We start from the raw sequence: 15,303 nt of genomic DNA on the forward strand, positions 1-15,303 counted from the left end.
CATCGTCTGCCGTCCTACTCCTCCTCCCCCTCCTCCTCCTCAGGAAACCGCCCACCATATTTGTCCAACAACCTCCAATTAAGAGTAAACAAATAAGCACATATAAAAAGATGTATTTAAAAACAGGTGCGATATCAAGCATATAGCATTACATCGATTAAAAATAATCTTCATATGTGTCGGGGTTAGCCGGATCATAACTCTCATCATCACTATCAAGCATTTCAATCTCAACACCATCGGAAGACGCAACCTCATCATTGCCTTCAAGGATTACTAAGTCATTATCATTTTGCACCTCATCATCCTCCTCATCAACAACCATTTCAATATCTACGTCCATTCCGATAGCTTCAGTTAAGTCTATCTCAAATCGCCCTTCTAGCCCATCTTCTTGGAAGAACTCTCCATCATATGTGTCCGGGTCTAAGTTGTAATCTTCATCGTTAGGAACAGGTAACCTCCCATGCGGCGATACCTTATACACAACATCCCAACCCTTAAGATGTTCTTTCGTTTGACACGCATATGGGAGATAATACACTTGTGTGGCCTGTTGGGCCACGATATAGACATCGTCTCCTGCTAAGGTGGAATCTTGTCGAATTTCGACTATCCCAAGATTAGAATGTGTCTGTCTCGTCACTTGAGGGTCAAACCAATGACATTTGAATATCACTAGAGTAAGAGGTTTGGAACCATAAAAATTGAGCTCATATATTTCTTCAATTCGTCCAAAATAATCGACATTGTCAAGGCCCGGCGTAAAGACTCCAGAACACGTTGTTTTCCGATTGGGCCGACTTTGGTCGTAGTGTGTTGTGCGAAAACGGTATCCATTGACGTCATACCTAGAATATTTCTTGACCCTATAAGCAAAGCCGTTGGCTACTTGTCTCAACTCGGCACTCATAGACGGATCTCTTTGGCCCTGCAAGTATTCGCAAGTTAAAAGATGCTAAATTGAGTTCAAAGACGTATCTCTTTTACAAACTAAGCATGTACCTTACGTTTGAACCAGGAAATGAAATCGGGCAACCCATTTCTCGCACCCTTTCTAAGAAGAGCGTCATATTCCTGTGGAGTGGGGTCCCTTGATCGACGCCAGAATTCAAGAAGAAATTGTTCCATGTATGGCGTCACCTCTTCAAGGTTGGTCAATACGTATAGCATGATATGTCGCCACTCTTCATGTGTCAGGGTCTTCGTGGTCGAGCCACTTGCGCTTCCGAGTTGGCCTCGAAATATGCTAAGGTTCGATTCATTGTCGCCATCATTGTAACGAGGGGGTGGTGTTGGAACTCGCTCTCTGCAGCAAGTAGGCCAACTAGGGAGAACAGTGGTGACAACAGGGTTACGTGCACGGGGGCAATAGCTCTGTTGATCTAGCCTCTCACGGGCACTGTGCGGGGGTATTTATAGGTATCTGAGTGCCCAGCGTCTTGTGTTAAGGACGCATGTGCCCTCAGACACCTATTTTATCCCCAGAATATTCCCATAAAGCAGGGTTACAGACCGTAATTACAAGTATTCCTTTACAAGTCAGGCCCGTAATACAGAGGCGGCCACGCAGGGCCCGTTACAATGGGCCAGATCACATGTGGGCCTTGGGACTGAACGAGGACGCGCCGTGGAAGGACGTCGCCGCAGGCCTTCGTCAAAGTGCCGAGTCCTGCGAAGGGTGTCCCTGCCCGCTTTGTCTCCGTCGAACCAGCGGCTGCAGCGAAGGCCTAGAGCGAAGGGTGGCGTCTTTGCCTTCGCCCCAACATTTGCCCTCCGAGGGACCAGTTCGACAAAGTCACCTGGTGCCGAAGACGTCGCTAGATGGCGGAGACGCTGCCCTCGCTCGAAGTGGTTCCGCGGGGGTTTTTGATGTGACCGTTGATGGACGGCGTACTGTTGGATTGCGGGTTTCCCGAAGCGTCGCGGCCTGTCGGATTGCGGGTTTCCCGAAGAGCCGCGCCCCGCCTATAAAAGGGGGCGGGGGCGGCGCTTTTTGAACTCTGCCTTCCGCGCTCCGTAAAACCCTAGCCGCCCGCCGTCTTGCTGCTCCTTTTCCTCCGCTGCTCCCTTTGCTCGCCGGCGTTCTGGCTCGAGTGAAGCAGACCGCCCGCCGCCGACGACGGTACGTAGCAATGCCATCCTCTTCTTCCTCCGCCGACGCTGCGTCGCCGGCCGCCGCCTCGTCTGAGGAGACGTTGAGTAACGTGGAGGTGGAGGAGTTGCGCGCCGGCGACTCTGTTGAATTTGGTGTGTCACGGATGACGTCAGCCCGTATTGAAGATATGCAGCGGTTGGGCTACTTTGGCGGCGGGGTCGCCCGTGCTCCGGGGACGGAGGAAGTCCCCGAGCCGGAGGGCGAGTTGGTTGTTTTCGAGGCGTTCTTCGTCGCCGGACTCCGCTTGCCTGCGCACCGTTTTGTCAGCGAAGTCCTGCGTAGATTCAGCGTTCAAATACATCAGCTAACACCGAACGCCATAGTGGCGCTGGCGAAGTATGTCTGGGCGACGACTTCGTACGGCGGACAGCCGTCAGTTGAAGTTTTTGCGAAGAATTATTGTTTGCATTGGCAGAAAAGGATGGTTGAGGACGGAGTTGCCCAGTTCGGGTCATGCACGTTCACGCCGAAGACCGGCAAGACCACAATGCCAGTAGTGGAGTTGGTCCCGTGCGCCCGCAACAAGTGGGGCAATTGGAATGAATTTTGGTTTTATGTTGCTGAGGCTACTGTCGAAGGCCATAAAGGGCTCCCCGTGTCCGAAATGTGCTCTCACTATTACTCTGCGTATCCGCCTTATGAGGTAGCAGAAGATGACGCAGACGAAGGGGCCCTTCGGTGCGCCGCCGGTCAGAGCAGCGGTCGAGATTTAGTTGAAGAGTTCGTGGCGTACGGGGTCTGGCCCTTGGCGCACGGCTGGGCGCTGGGCGAAGTATGCCCTCGTTAGATGCCCTTTCACAGAGGAAGGGTGGTGCGAAGTCCTGCCTTCGCACTGAATTTGCGAAACCGTGACCCGGCCGCCTTTGTGCGTGATGCGGAGGGCTTGGCGGTGCGGCTCGTGGGGCGCTACGTGCCGAGGACGGAAGGCCAGCGCAGCTTTGACATCCGCGGGTCAAATGAACGTTTGAACAGGGTCTTCGAATTAAATCAGCTGCCGTACGACGGCTACCCTGGTCAAGACGAAGCGGACCGCCGTGGGAAGAAACCGGCGGTGGAGACTGGAGGCGACCCTGCGCTGGAGGCCGCCGCCTCCTCGAAAAAGAGAAAATTAGGTACTGCGATGGGAAGACTTGGGGTGTCTGATAGTTTCGCTAGAGAGTTAATGAGGACGTGTGCGGCCCCGGGGGAGAGGATGTCTTCGCCCGAGCTCCGGGAGTCTTCGGCTCGGATGCTGAGGGTTACCGGGGGTTGTTGGCCTAAAGACATTCCTATCCCCTGCGCGGCTGAGGAGGACTGTTTTACATCTCGTATGGTTCATCGGTGGAGAGTTTTTCCTTATGGGCGAAATATCGGTCATGTTGTGTGGGCAGTGATGGACAAGGATCGCCAAGGGGCGGCGCGAAAACGCCAGGCGACTGTGAGGGTTCACGAAGCTCGGCCGAAAAGGCTGCGGGGAACGGCGAAGGCGGAGGCCTCCGGCGGAGGCAAGCCGCCGCTGCCGGCGAAGGTGGGCGCCTCTGCGCCTGGCAAGGCGCCGGAGGTGACGGTGGGCGCCGGAGGCCCCAGGCTGACGAAGGTGGTGCCGTCAGTCAGCGGAGTGGCGGAGGCTGCGAAGGCGGCCCGAACGTTACCGCCGCCCGGTAAACGCGTTGCCGACTTCGGCACCGAGATTAATGTGGAGGATTATCTTGGGGGTAAGTCTATATAAATAAATATATGCACACTTTTTTTTTAATTTGTTGACGCGTTGCAGGGTCGGACGAGGGCCCGCTTGCTCTAGTTATGCCTGGCGCGGCGATCGCGACGGCTGCGCCAGCGCCGAAGGCGGGGGGAGAGGCCCTTGGCGCCGGAGGCGAGGTGTCTGCCCTCGCACTGGTCAGGGACGAGGCGGGCGTGGCGACCCGCCGGCTGAAGGGAGCGACGGAGGCGTTGAGTCGAGCGGCGGAGGCGCTGAGTCAGGTCCGCCGAGCTATTCCCTCTCCGCCCGCCGAGATATACGCACACACATTTTTTTTGCGTAACGGCCTTACGTGTGTTCTGCAGGTGGCTGACTTCACCAGCCGCACCGCGTCGGGGGCTCTTACGGCAGCTTTGTCTGCCGAGGTCGAGAGACTTCGGACGCAACATGCTGACGCTGTCCGTGAGAAGTCGGCCTCCGACAGCAAGTGCCGCAAACTGGCGGAGAAGGTGGCCGCCCTGGAGAAGGAGAAGGCTGACTTTCGGCGCCAGCTGGCGGGGGAGAGGAGGGAGGCCAACGAAGCCATCGCCAAAGAGCAGGCTGCTCAGGCGGAGGCCAGGCTGGCGCGGGCGGAAGGCAATATCGCCAAGGAGCTCGCCGGAGAGCTGCAGCGGCGGCTTACTGCCCTGGAGAGCCGCGCGGAGGGGGTCGAGGCCGTGATGCGAGCGGAGGCCGAACGGACGCGCACGCAGCTCATGACTACATATCGCAAGCTGGGTGTGCGGACGGGTGACTTCGAGGTGCCGGAGCGAGAGGCCGGACTTCGCTGTCTGGAATGGGTGCAGGAGGAACTGCAGGAGCTCCCCACCGTCTTGGCGGGGTTGATGTCGTTCACCTCCTTGGTCACCTGCGAGGCAGCGATGAACGCGCTCTCTCGCGAAGGCTGCCGGCACTTTGAGGCCCTCGACCAGGCAGATGAGGATTTTGGGCGAGATATCTTTGAGGTCGAAGACCCCGTGGTGAAGGAATCCGGCGGGGCCCTCTATGACCGGATGTGGGGTTCATACGGTCGTGAGGTGGTTCGGGCGCGGGCCGAGGCTGCGAGGGCTCAGGTAACGTTGTCGTTTGCTCGGCGTTTTCTGGATGCGGTCTGTGCGTGTGTTTGCTGAATTTTTGTGTGTTTTGTCTTAGGCGGAGCGCGGCGAGCGGGTGGACGACTTCGGGGCGCTGAACAGCGCGCCGCCTGACCCGGAGACGACCCCTGCGGAGGCCGCGACTGGAGTCGCCCCGGGACCGGCCCCGGAGACCGCGGAAGATGCACCAGGCGCCCCTGCACCGGCTGCGACCGGGGAAGACCTTCCCCCAAAGGCGGCCGAAGGCGCGCCCGATGCCCCCGCAGCTGCTGTGCGGAGCGCTGAAGATCCAGCGGAGGTGGGGGCGGAGGCAGCGGCGGAGGCCTCGGCGGAGGCTCCCGCAGCGGCAGGGCCTTCGCAGGTGGCATAGGTGGTGTTTAGGGTTGAGGAATTTTTGGATGTTGTACTGAATTTTGGTTGCTGCGCAGGTTCAAGATTTTGGGCCTGCGCACGCAACCGCTACTACTGAGTTTTTGGCGGCTTCGACCGCGGAAGATGGAAATGAATATGGTGGGTCTGTTTCTGAGTTTTTTGATTTTACTGACTCTGGGAGCTCGGTTGAGTGGACTGAGGAATCTTCGGAGGGGGACTTGGATTATTTTGCGGCCTTGGACGTGGCTGCGGCGGAGGCTGCGTCACATGCTGCGGACGCGCCAGACGTGCCCGGTCCTAGCACCGGGCACCGACGGCGAAGGGCGGTTGCAAAGCGTAGGATTAGTGCGGAGGAAGGGGCCCGGCTTCGCGTTAGCAGGGCTGGTCGGCAGGAGCTGCTGTCTTTGCCGGCCGCCGCTGGTGCAGGGGAAGGGGAGCTGCGAAGCCTGTTTGCGGGTGAGGAGCTTAGGATAATGTTGTTTAATTATAGAGAGATGGGGATTATTCCTAAGGTTGAGCCGATGTAGGGCGCGGTGCCCTCGCTTGTGTATGTGTAAGGGCTTGTAAAATGGAGTTGTGTGCCCTCGCGTGCCTGTGCCTGCGAGGGCTGTGTACTTTGTCTGGTGTGATTGGTTATGCTGTGCCAGCATGATTGTAATTGGTCTTGGTGTCGTTTCCGCTTTTGTTGTACTGGGTCGGCTGTGCCCTTAGGCGGCTGTTGCGCGAAGTCTTTGCGATAGGCTTCGGATTTTTGCGCGCTTGTGCTTAGTCCGGCTGCACCCTTAGGCGACTTCTGCGCGGATAGTCTTCGCGATAGACTTCGGATTTTTGCGGACTTGTTGTGCTTAGTCCGGCTGCACCCTTAGGCGACTTCTGCGCGGATAGTCTTCGCGATAGACTTCAGATTTCTGCGCACTTGTTGTGCTAAGTCCGGCTGCACCCTTAGGCGACTTCTGCGCGGATAGTCTTTGCGATAGACTTCGGATTTTTGCGCACTTGTTGTGCTAAGTCCGGTTGCACCCTTAGGCGACTTCTGCGCGGATAGTCTTCGCGATAGACTTCGGATTTTTGCGCACTTGTTGTGCTAAGTCCGGCTGCACCCTTAGGCGACTTCTGCGCGGATAGTCTTCGCGATAGACTTCGGATTTTTGCGCACTTGTTGTGCTAAGTCCGGCTGCACCCTTAGGCGACTTCTGCGCGGATAGTCTTCGCGATAGACTTCGGATTTTTGCGCACTTGTTGTGCTAAGTCCGGCTGCACCCTTAGGCGACTTCTGCACGGATTGGTCGCACGCGAGGGTGGCTAGCGCTTAGCCTCGCGGTGACTTCGAATTGGTCGAATGCCGAAGACCGTTGTTGCGGTCTTTTTTCGACACATGCTTTTGCGGGGGATTTTTCTCACATATATTGCATGGCTCCGCCTCGTTAAAAACCTCACCCCCCGGGAGGAAAAGAGTGCGGGCCGGTACAAGATTGTTTGCGGCGAATTACAAGGGCGAAATCAGCCCTAAATGGGTCAAACAAAAAATTTGCGAAGGTTGTCGACGTTCCAGGAGTGCTCTAGGTCCTCGCCGTTTGGCGTTGTGAGCCTGTAAGCACTGGGGGAAGCTTTTGACTTGACTATGAAGGGGCCCTCCCACTTGGGCTCCAATTTGCCCTTGGACTCCGTCCGAGCTGTTCGGATGAGTACGAGGTCCCCCTCGCTGAACTCCCTCGGGATGACTGCACGGTCGCGCCATGCTTTGGTCTGGGCCTGATATTTGTTTAGGGCCTGTAGGGCGAAGACCCGGTCTCCGTCAATGAGATCTTTTGAAGTTGGCTCATCCACGTCGGGGACGGCTGACGGAACTGTACGCGGGGACCCATGCTTTATTTCTTGCGGGGTCATTGCCTCCGATCCGTATAGAAGGCGGAAAGGAGTGAACCCGGTCGCTCTGCACTCGGTTGTGTTTAGCGCCCAGACTGCCTCTGGTAATAAATCGGTCCACCTGCCTTTTCTTTCATCGAGGAGCATCTTTTTGACAGCTGTGAATATTTTCCCATTGGCGCGCTCCACGACCCCGTTGGACTGCGGATGATAGACTGAAGCGAAGGCAAGCTTGGTGCCGATGGAAAAACAAAAATCCTTGAAATCTTGGCTGTCGAACTGTTTGCCGTTGTCGACTGTTAGCTCGGACGGTACTCCGAAGTGGCAAACGATGTTCTGCCAGAAGAATTTTTGGGCAGTCTTTGATGTGATTGTGGAAACAGCCCTCGCTTCAATCCATTTGGTGAAGTATTCGACAGCTACGAAGGCGAACTTAAGGTTCCCCTGAGCGGTGGGCAGGGGCCCGACGATGTCCAGGCCCCAGCGCTGGAGAGGCCATGTATGGGCAATCAGCTTTGTATATTGCGAGGGGTTGCCTGACCGAGGGGAGAACTTCTGGCAGGCTTCGCAGGACCTCGTGACCCGATTTGCGGCGCAGATCATTGCGGGCCAGTAAAACCCTTGACGGATCACCTTGGCAGCCAGGGCCCTTGGCCCTGCGTGCGAGCCGCACATGCCACTGTGGACTTCGCGTAGGATCTGCATGCCTTCGGTTTCGGTGACGCATTTGAGCATTGGCAGACTGACCCCTTTCTTGTACAGTTGGCCCTCGATCAGAGCGAAGTCCCGGCTTCGATGTCTGAGGCGCTTTGCCTCACTGACGTCGGCTGGATGATAGTACCCCTGTAGGAACAGGGTTATTGGTGCCCTCCAGTCTTCTGTCATGATTAGGTTGACTATACGGTGGCCTTCGCTATCATTAGTTATCTGGAGCCCTTCGGGGCTCCGGACAGCTGGGGTGCCGATGGTGTGGAAAAACACGTCGGGGGGCAGGGGCTCGCCCCTGGCGGCGGCCTTGGCTAAGGCATCGGCCTCCTCGTTCTTGGCCCTATCCACATGCTGCAGGGTGAATCCCTTGAATTGTCTCTCGAGACTTCGGATAGCCGCGAGGTATTGCATGAGGGCGGGGTCTTTTGCTGCATAGTCTTTCTCGACCTGACCGGCAACTATCTTGGAGTCTGTTTTGATGATACATGTGGTGACTCCGAGGGCCCTTAGCTTGCGGAGGCCGAGGATGACTGCTTCATACTCTGCTATGTTGTTTGTACATTTGTCGGATTCCAGAGCGAAGCTGAGGCGTGCTGCATATCTGTGTTTGACTCCGGCTGGCGAGGTGACGACTGCAGCGACGCCTGCCCCCGCATGACACCATGCACCGTCGCAATGGATGGTCCAGACCTTTTCTGTGGATGGGTCCGGCTGCGTTACTGGCCCAGTCCAGTCGACGACGAAGTCTGCCAGGACTTGCGACTTGATAGCTGTTCTGGGCTCGAAGCTGATGTGGTAGCCGGAGAGTTCGGCTGCCCACTTGGCAATCCTCACTGATGCCTCCGGGTTCCTGAATAGTTCGCCGAGCCCCCTGTCTGAGGTGACTCGGACCTTGAATGCTTCAAAATAATGACGCAGCTTGCGCGAGGACATAACAACTGCGTAGGCTATCTTCTCCAGCTCTGTCATGTTGCATTTTGACGGTGTCAGGACTTCGGAGACATAGTAGACAGGGCACTGTCTGACTGCGCCCTCGACTGTCTGCTCCTGTACCAGTGCCGCGCTGACTGCGTGCGGCGAAGCCGCGACATAGAGCAATAAGGGGAGCGAGGAGTCGGGGCTCGTGAGGATGGCCAGCTCCGACAGGTACTGTTTTAGTGAGGCGAAGGCCGCTGCTTGCTCCAGTCCCCAAGCGAAGTCCTTCGCGCCGCGGAGTGTTTTGAGGAAGGGGAGACTTCGCTCGGCGGACCTGGAGATGAATCTGTTGAGAGCTGCCATCCTGCCTGTCAGGCGCTGGACGTCCCTGGCGGACTGCGGAGGCGACATATCGACGATGGCCTGGATCTTGGTTGGGTTGGCCTCGATGCCGCGGCGGGACACCAGGTAGCCCAATATCTTGCCCTGGCGAACACCGAAAACGCACTTTTCCGGGTTTAGGCGGAGTCGTGCATCTCGCATGTTCGCGAATGTCTCTGCTAGGTCGGTGAGATGGTCCTCCTTATTCTTGCTGGCGACGACGATGTCGTCCACATATGTGAATATGTTTCTGCCGACCTGCCCCTCGAGGACTGTTTTGGTGAGTCTGGAGAAGGTGGATCCGGCATTCTTGAGACCCTCCGGCATTCTGACAAAGCAATAAGTGCCGAAGGGTGTTATAAAGCTGGTGCTAGCCTTGTCTTCCTCCTTCATGTATATCTGGTGATAGCCGGAGAAGCAGTCGAGGAGGGACATGACCTCGCATCCGGCCGCGCTATCGACTATTTTGTCGATCCGCGGCAACGGGAAATTGTCCTTTGGGCAGGCCTTATTGAGACTGGTGAAGTCTATGCACATGCGCCATTTTCTGCTTTTTTTCTGCACCATCACAACATTGGAGAGCCACGTGGGGTAAGCCACTGGCTCGATGAATTTAGCCTCCAGGAGGCGATGCACCTCCGCCTTGGCGGCCTCTGTCTTTTCGTCTGACATTTTGCGAAGCTTCTGCTTTTTGGGTCGCACCGAAGGGTCAATGCCCAAGCTGTGCTCAATTATGGCTCGGCTGACTCCGACCAGATCGAGGGCAGACCAGGCGAAGACATCTTTATTCTTGGCCAGGCAGCAGAGAAGTTTCTCTTCTTCAAGTGAAGTGAGGTCTTCGCTGATAGTTATTGTCTGCTTGGGTGTGGCCTGATCGAGGGGGACAGTCTTGGTCCCGTCTTGGCACTGCAACTGCGCCTTGTCGTGCTGCTTGTCGGTTGGGCTGGCCGGCGCAGGGACCTCGCGCTGGGTCGAGAGACAGTGTACGTTTCTCTGACCGGGCACGAAGTCCCGCTCAATGTTGCGCGCCGTTGTCGACTAGGACTTTGTGTAAGTCCCAGCCTGCCACGCTGCAATTGATGACCATAGCGTCGATGTGGGGGGCGCTGCGCAGGTCGACGTCTCGTGCGTCGAAGGTTAGCGGTATGTGGGACCACTTCGTCTGCACGACTGGGCCAGTGACGGCGACATGGTTGATGCTGCGGTAGTGGTCCCGCTTCTGCCGCTTGGTGTCGAAGTCAGTGCTAGACCCCCCTGTTATCATGTGAATGACTCCGCGATATGGTTGATCGGCAAAGTCTTCCTGCTTTGGGGCATGGGGGATGTTCTGATGTTGCTGGTGTGGTGGTGGGGGTGGAGGAGGTACGATTTGTACTTCCTGATGGTGTTGGTAAGCGTGGTGCGGTGGATGCGGAGCGGGAGCGTGAATATATGGTGGAGGGGGTGGCTGGTAATTATGCGCGACAATTCTGGGATTGTCGGCTGGCTGCGCCCGCGCCATTCTGTCTCTGGTGGCCTTCGTCTCGGGGCAGTCTTTGGTCTGGTGGGCGCAGTCTTCGCCGTGGAAAAGGCAATAGAATCGGCGCGGCGGCTGTTGCGCCCGCCCTCGACCCCTGCCGCGAGTTCCGTTTCCGCGGCCCTGGGGGATATTCCTGGCGGCGAGGGGGATCAGCAGCAGGCTGTTGGTTGACGATGTTGTGCACTTGCTGTTGACTGCGGCCATCTCGACCGGAGTCTGGTTGCGGAGTCCTCGTCCAGGTGCGGCTGGACTGCGGGGCATCTTTGGGCTTCCGCTGTGACTCAACCTTGCGCTGGTGGAGCTCTTCGGATTTGGCATATTTTTCGAAGAGCTGATATAGCTCCTGCAAGCTCTTTGGTGGATCTCTGATACAATGGCTGTAGAGGACGCCAGCCCGAAGGCCATTGATGGCGTAGTGGATAGCGATCTGATCGTCGACAGAGGGCAGCTGTGACTTGAGTGTTAAGAACTTGCGGTAATACTCACGCAGAGTCTCTTTTTCCAGCTGTTTGCAAAGCGAGAGCTCGGCCAAAGCGTCGGTGTCTGGACGGTAGCCTTGGAAGTTGAGGAGGAACTTGTCCCTGAGACTTCTCCACGAATCAATGGACAGCGGAGGCAATCTGGTGAACCAGGTGAGTGCTGGGCCCTCTAGTGCGATGATGAAAGACTTCGCCATTGTGGCGTCGTCTCCTCCGGCTGATGCAACGGCGACTTGATAACTCATGATGTACTGCGCCGGGTCGGTGCTGCCGTTGTACTTGGGGTATGCCCCCGCTCGAAAGTTAGCTGGCCAAGGCGTCACTTGTAGGTGTGGCGCCAGGGGACTTCGCTCGTCGAGGTAGTTGACCCCTTGGAATGGCGCGCCGTGCTGGGAGACGTAGTCATGCTGGGGGAAACGCGGGTTCTCCGGCTGCGCCCGGTGTTGCAGGGGTGGGCCATGCTGCCGGCCGAGGTGGCCTTCGCGCGTGTCCTCCGGTTGTGTGCGCTGTTGGAGGGGTGGCTCTTGCTGTAGACCGAGGTGGCCTTCGCGCTGCATCAGCGCGATCTCGCGCTCGAGGTCTTGGGCTTTCTGCTCCTCGTCGCGTATCATTTGCCGCACTTTGGCTAATGCGGACACACGCTGGCGCTTGGCCTCCAGTATCTCTTTCTGCCTCTGGAGATTGCGGTTCTTGAGGCGCAGGGCGCGCAGCTGCAGCTGTTCTTCTGTTGAGACGCCGAGGACCTCACCGTCCTCGGTGAGGTCCGCGCCTTCCAGTGGGGCGAAGCCTGGGGGCGGCTGCGACTGTCCTTCGGTTCCGCAGGTGCGGAAGGTGTCGTCTTCGCCGGTGTGGGGAACATTGTCTTCAGTGGGCTCTTGGTGGGTGGATTGGGTGAGGACGAGGGCCTTGCCCTTTCTTGCGGCCAGCAGTGCTGCCTTCGCAGCCTCGTCAGCCTTGGGGTTAGCTCTCTTGGGTGCCATCGCGGGTGGTTTTGTCGTAGCACGAACGGTGGGCGCCAAATGTTGGAACTCGCTCTCTGCAGCAAGTAGGCCAACTAGGGAGAACAGTGGTGACAACAGGGTTACGTGCACGGGGGCAATAGCTCTGTTGATCTAGCCTCTCACGGGCACTGTGCGGGGGTATTTATAGGTATCTGAGTGCCCAGCGTCTTGTGTTAAGGACGCATGTGCCCTCAGACACCTATTTTATCCCCAGAATATTCCCATAAAGCAGGGTTACAGACCGTAATTACAAGTATTCCTTTACAAGTCAGGCCCGTAATACAGAGGCGGCCACGCGGGGCCCGTTACAATGGGCCAGATCACACGTGGGCCTTGGGACTGAACGAGGACGCGCCGTGGCAGGACGTCGCCGCAGGCCTTCGTCAAAGTGCCGAGTCCTGCGAAGGGTGTCCCTGCCCGCTTTGTCTCCGTCGAACCAGCGGCTGCAGCGAAGGCCTAGAGCGAAGGGTGGCGTCTTTGCCTTCGCCCCAACAGGTGGATTATGCACGCTCGGCAGTTTGTCACCATAATAAGTTGTTGTGAAGTTTGAGACCTCCTCTAGAATGTATGCCTCTACAATGGAAGCCTCGATTTTGCATTTATTTCTACATTTCTTTCGAATAGTCTTTAGACATCTCTCGATTGGATAGCACCAACGTCCCTGCACGGGGCCCCCCATTCGTGCCTCATAGGGGAGATGAAGAATCAAATGCTGCATTGGATTGAAGAAGCCGGGTGGAAATATCTTCTCAAGCTTACACAGTAACACGGGGGCCAATCTTTCCAAGTCTACAACCACGGTCCGAGATAACTCTTTTGCACAAAGCTGACGGAAGAAATAGCTCAACTCTGAAAGCGTTAGCCAGACATGCTCAGGGACATAGCCTCGAACCATCGCAGGAAGAATCCGTTCAATCCATATGTGGAAGTCATGACTCTTCATCCCTAAGACTCGCATAGCAGATAAGTTCACCCCCCTACTAAGGTTAGCTGCATACCCATCAGGGAACATCAACATCTTGATCCAATGAAGTACTTCCTTCCTCTGGGCCCTACTTAGGACGAAATCGGCCTTAGGCCTTCTCCATGTCTTTCCGCCACTTGGCGGCTTCATCTCTAGTTTTGGTCTATCACATAACGCTGCCAGATCCACTCTTGCCTTCACATTATCTTTTGACTTATCAGGAATGTCCATAATTGTTGCCCACAGTGCCTCGGCAACATTTTTTCAGTGTGCATCACGTCAATGTTGTGTGGAAGGAGCAGGTCGTCATAATAGGGGAGCCGAGTCAAGCCAGACTTATGTGTCCACATATGATGCTCACCATATCCCACAAAACCACCTTCTGTATTGGCCACGAGCCCATCTATATGTTGACGAATTTCGGCACCAGTCATCGTTGCAGGTGGGCGGTCTGTCACTACGACACCTTTCGTAAAGTTCTTGATGTCTAGGCGGAATGGATGGTCAGCAGGAAGAAATTGTCGATGTTTATCGAAGGACGAATATTTGCCACCCTTTTTCAACCAAATGAACCTAAGAGCTTCCTTGCAAACTGGGCATGGGAACTTACCGTGAACACACCAGGCACAGAATAGCCCATACGCCGGTAAGTCATGCATGGAGTACTGGTACCAAACATGCATTCTGAAGTTTGTCTTCGTAGCTCGGTCATACGTCCATACCCCTTCCTCCCAGGCACGTACCAATTCATCGATCAAAGGCTCCATGTACACACCCATTTTGTTGCCCGGGTGTCCTGGAATTATCAACGACACGAATATATTCTGCCTTTGAAAGCACACACCAGGGGGGAGATTGATTGGGATAACAAACACAGGCCAACATGTGTACGGGGCAACGCTCATTCCATAGGGATTGAACCCATCTGTGGCCAACGCAACACGTACATTACGAGCCTCTTCGGCTTTCTCACGGTGAATGTCATCAAAGTGTTTCCATGCTTCACCATCTGATGCGTGCACCATCTTGTCAGGATTGTATCGTTTTCTATTTTTGTGCCATGTCATCTGTTTCGCGGATTCCTCTGTCATGTAAAGACGCTGGATCCTCGGTATGAACGGAAGGTGTCGTAGGATTGTCAAGGGGATGTCGAGCTGCCTCTTCTGTCCATCACCAGAGTCTACCTCCATAAACCTAGACGAATTACACTTGGGACAGTACTTTGCCTCTGCGTATTCTTTCCTAAATAGCACGCAGCCCTTCGGACAAGCATGAATCTGCTCATACGTCATCTTGAGTGCACGAAGTAGTTTTTGTGCCTCGTACATGCTCTTTGGCATAACGTGATCATCCGGAAGCAGACTCCCAATAACCGTCAACAAGCCATCGAATGCGTCTCTACTCATGCTGTACTGCGACTTGAACGCCATTACACGCCCAATGGCATCCAGTTGAGAAACCTTTGTCTGGCCATGAAGGGGTTTCTGTGCCGCGTCGAACATGTCGTAGAACGCCTTTGCAGTCGGCTCTGGCTCGTCATCCATACATCCTCCCGTGTACTGTGCCTCCTGATAGTCGTTCAACATATCTGCTACCCCCGCATCCGCGTCATAATCCTCGACACGTTGTCTCAACACCTCCTCTCTCGTACGATGCGCTTCACCATGAAATATCCACCGAGTATAGCCCGGCGTAAATCCATTCTTCCAAATATGTTCTACCATGACCTTCTTTGGTTTTCTTTTCCGATTGTCACATTTGCCGCACGGGCATGGGACTAGCTTCGCCCCTTTAGCAGCTTCGCCATATGCCCGTTCCACGAAATCATCGGTCTTTCTAATCCATTCAGTGGTGACATCGTTCCTTCCTCTACGGCCCGTGTACATCCACTCACGGTCCTCCATCCTATATATAACATATATAACCGACTATAGTTTAATATAACATGTAAAAAATTCGGCAGCACCTCCCCTGTACGGGGATGTTTACATAACCTGCAAATAAAACTAGCAGCACGATGGCCGACATCCACAAAATATATACTGCAAATTTAATTTACATCCTATCATTATTTACATCCTATAAATAAACATGCACAGATTTACATAATTTACATTATTTACATCCTA

The sequence above is a fragment of the Zea mays genome, chromosome 2, assembly GCF_902167145.1.
Source record: "Zea mays cultivar B73 chromosome 2, Zm-B73-REFERENCE-NAM-5.0, whole genome shotgun sequence".
Lineage (NCBI taxonomy): Eukaryota > Viridiplantae > Streptophyta > Magnoliopsida > Poales > Poaceae > Zea > Zea mays.